We start from the raw sequence: 4,794 nt of genomic DNA, 5'->3' as shown, positions 1-4,794 counted from the left end.
GTTTGGGGATGTAAGGCGTTTGTGAAACGTCAAGCATCTGACAAGCTTGGACCTAAATCCGAAGAGTGCATTTTGTGGGATACCCTAATGAAACAAAGGCGTATTATTTTTATAGCCCTTCTGAGCAGAAAGTGTTTATTGCTCGAGATGCTGTCTTCATGGAAAGAGATTTTGTTTCCAAAGAAAACAGTGGGAAACTATAGATCTCGATGAAGATCGAGAACCACAAAATAGCATTGAACCTGAAGTGGAACAAGAGCAGAGTAATGATAATGCTCAACAAACACAGGTTGTTCGTGATCTGGTAGAATTCGCCACGAGCCCGAGAGAAATGGATTTCTCTTGACTCAGTGTGGTGTTGTGCTCATAGATGAGATGAGCCTCTCGCATACCAAGATGCTATGAACAGTCCAGACTCTAAGAGATGGCTTGAAGCCATGAATCCGAGAAGATTCCATGTACGAAAACCAAGTATGGACCTTGGTTGATCCACCTGAAGGGGTAAAAACTCCTAGGGTGCAGATGGGTTTTTAAAAAAAAGAGACTGGATGGAATGTTCAGACCTACAAAGCTGGCTGGTTGCCAAAGGTTTCAAACAAATTCATGGTATTGACTATGTGAAACTTTCTCACCAGTGGCTATGGTCAAGTCTATAAGGATTTTGCTTGCCATTGCAGCATTCCATGATTATGAAATCTGCAAAAGGATGTCAAAACAGCCTTCCTTAATGGAAGCCTTGAAGAGGATGTGTACATGACACAACCTGAGGGTTTTGTCGATCCAAGTAATGTTGGCAAGGTATGTAAATTGCGTCGATCCATATATGGATTGAAGCAATCCCCTAGGAGATGGAATATTCGTTTTGATGATAGTCACAGAATATGGCTTTGTTCAAAACGAAGATGAACCATGTGTTTACAAGAAGGTTAGTGGGAGCCATGTGGCATTCTAGTACTGTATGTTGATGACTACTACTAATAGGGACTGACATACCTTCTCTAAAGGCTGTTAAGACTTGGTTAGGGAGCATTCTCTATGAAAGACTTAGAGATGCTTCCTACATTCTAGGAATGAGGATCTATAGAGATAGATCTAGCAGAATGATCGGTCTAAGTCAGAGCACGTACATTGATAAGGTTTTGCATCGTTTTGGAATGCAAAATGCAAAAGGGGATATGTCCCGTGTCTCAAGGGATAGCGATCTCTAAGGACCAGTGTCCGAAATCATTGGATGAGAGGACCACATGAATAAAGTTCCATATGCTTCAGCTATAGGATCTATCATGTATGCAATGGTATGTACTCGCCCAGATGTCTCGTATGCTTTGAGCATGACGAGCAGATACCAGTCTAATCCAGGTGAGGTCACTGGACAGCAGTCAAGAATATTCTTAAGTACCTGAAAGAACTAAAGATTCATTCTTGGTGTATGGAGGAGAGAGAAACTCGTTGTAAAAGGTTACACCGATGCAAGTTTCCAAAAAGACAGAGATGACACTGTATCACAGTCTGGTTTTGTGTTTTGTCTAAACGGAGGTGCTGTAGGCTGGAAGAATTCAAAGCAAGAAACAGTAGCTGATCTACAATGGAGGCTGAGTACATTGCAGCTTGTGAAGCAGCTAAGGAGGCCGTTTGGATTCGAAAGTTCAATTCTGATTTGGGAGTGGTTTCATCGATCCAGATTCCATTGATCTATACTGCGATAACAATGGAGCCATTGCACAGGCTAAAGAACCTAGATCTCACTCCCGGGCCAAACATATACTCAGGAGATTTCACCTTATTCAGAAATTAATGAAGGGGTGATTACACTTGTAAAGTGCACACAAATGATAACATTGCAGACCCACTGACCAAAGGCTTGTCGCAACAGAGCACGATGGTCACACTAGTTCCATGGGTATTGATATGGGTGATTGGCTCTAGTGCAAGTGGGGATTGTTAGTGTAGGTGCCCTAGAGGCAATACATTATTCTTTTAAACATTTATGTCAGTTGTTCATTCAAAATGTATTATTTATGATCTAAATTATTGCGATATTTTGTTAGCATAATAATGTCCTTAGAATCATGATACACATTATATGTTTAAGTACATGACTTGAACTTGAGATTATATAATATATCATATTCTTAAAGGTCCTAGTCGAGTTTATTATATAGGACGATATAATACATAGATACTGTATGTTGTTTGACAAGATAACCACATCTCCTGGTTATAAGTATGGGGATACTAAAGTCAATACATAGGTACATGTAAGAGTACATGGTACTGGACGACCCACAATGAGATTCTTCATGTTTAATAAAGTCATAAGAAAGACTCACAGTGATAATGGTGTAAAAATCCTTTGACTTGAATCATTATATTTCTATGCGAGGATTAATATACTTTGACTACATTAAAAGTTACCTTTGACCGGGTGATGATAAAAGTGGACATCGGGTATATCATGAGTCGTATGGAAATATGAATGATGATAAGATTTAACCCTCCGTAATAGGAGAGATTATTGGCTTCTTGATTGAGTGAGACTATAAATGCAATGCCATGCTCAAATAATGATTTGTCTTGATAGTCTACTCATTGATCAGTAAACCCGGATTAAATATTGAAGAGGATGACTAATACATGCCTCGAGTTTAATCATATAATGTTGTTAAAGGGATCATATTACACGAAAAAACATTATTCACGAAGGTTTATACTCACGATTTAATTATGTTTAATTGGGTAACAATGATGTATTACTAGATACCGCTCATTGTTTATAATTTTATTAGAGAATAAAATTATTGCCAATTAATGATAGCCTATAGGTCACACAAATGAGCACATAATGGAATAAGTTAATTTAATTATTGATTTAAATTAACTGATGATTATTTGAATTTTATTATAATTAAGTGAGCCTTAATTAAGATAATATAAATTCGAATTAAAGGGAATGCTTTTGCCCATAATAATTAAGTATGACTTAGTTATTAATTAAATAATAGATTTCGTTTTATTATTTAATCCTATACCGCTAGGGTTGGGCTTTGCTGTTACGGGCCTTCTCATCCGTCACTATAAATACTATAATGGTGAAGGAGGTCATTACGTTTTTGTGGAGAAAAACCCTAGCACAAAGAGAGGCAAGGCAGTTCCGATCGTCGAGAAGAAGGCTAGTACATCTATCCATCGGTGCTCGTGTGGATACCATAGAGGTGTTTTTCCGAGAGGTAGACCCAAACTGTGATAGCTAGGATCTCCGTTGATTCGTGAAAGTCAAGCTTTTGAAAGGTATGATTCGTTTTCTCCATAATCTGCCCATAATTATACATGGATCCTGTTCTTGGGTTTCGAAAATTTGTTTATTTACGCATATCCGTTACATGTAACTTGTATACAAATTTTGGTTAGTGTAATATTCTATTATCAAAAATTAGCTAAATTCGTACTCAACCACAAATCATCATGAACATCTCCTTCCAAATTCTCACAAGCCGTTGGGGCTATAATTGCATCAACACTTATCTATAATAACCGTTGAAAATGAAGGTTATAAAATTAGTCTAAACTTTTACATGATAAATCATAACACTTAACTTTATTTTGTATATCCGTTTCAATCTAATAACTTTTTAGGATTTTGGACGTTTTACAACTTCTCATGTTTAATTTTTCTCTATCAGTTTGATCTCTTCTTCCATGCCTTCCACCAAACTTCTTGCTTTACTTCTTCTTCGAACACCGACAAAATTACATCTCTTATGCACATCATATATGTTGACTGTGGGTGTCAACCAAGTCCGTAGTAAAGAGTCAAAGTACTCAATTAGTATGAAGCTTTTTGGGAGAAGTCCAAAAACAAATCCGTGCACATCAATGATCCGCATTTGGGGCGTATGACCTCTTGGAGATCATAGCAACGCCATCCATGAGCAAAATCGCGATTTCTAACAACGCCTTTTTGTTGGGACCATTTTTACTAGTAAGATGTTCATAGATTTTGCAGCACTACTTTTTAAATGTGACACATTAACCATTTTAAATGAGTTGCCTATAACTGTAAAAGAATTTTTGCAGATTCGAAACTAATATATTATTAATAACTTCTTTTCCCTTCTTTGTTTCCATTGAAATTGTACCTTTGTGGATGTTTAAACAAGTTTTACCATCTCCCATCATAATTTTCTCGTAAGCTCATAGGTATTTTTTTCTATGACTTTTTATTGGGTGATATCTTCACCATATGTACATAGTTGATTAACTACTTCCATCATCCTCAAAAACAATCTTGCATATCTAAGCCCCCATCTTGAACGATATTCTTGTAGTTTTCTTATTGAAATCATAATTTGTTGCTCTAAATTAGAATTAGAAGCAGAAAGACGTATGATAAGTCAGAAGAACAGAGAGAAGATATCACAGATGCTAAGATACATCGCACACATACATAGTGAAAACAATCACACAAAAGTTGAAAGACATCTTTTCTTCCTAAGCTTTAGGCTTCTTGATCAGTTATTTTTTATTTAATATATTTTAAGTGCATGTTTTTATTTGTTGTTCAATATATACAGTTTATATTAAGATGTTAATGTTAGTTATAAATAATACTTATTTGCTTCTAAGAAGTTTGTCTTACGTTTTAAAATTAATTTGAATTTTAAAATAATAATTAATATTAAATGTATTGTTGTAATGTATTATTCTTGTTTTCAAATTAAATTTTTATAAACAATTATTTAAAAGAAATGGATTTTTTTTAAGTAACATTACTTATTGCTCGATAATTTAATTTTA

This window comes from Daucus carota, chromosome 4, assembly GCF_001625215.2.
Source record: "Daucus carota subsp. sativus chromosome 4, DH1 v3.0, whole genome shotgun sequence".
Classification (NCBI taxonomy): Eukaryota; Viridiplantae; Streptophyta; class Magnoliopsida; order Apiales; family Apiaceae; genus Daucus; species Daucus carota.
Note: the sequence above shows the minus strand (reverse complement) of the source record.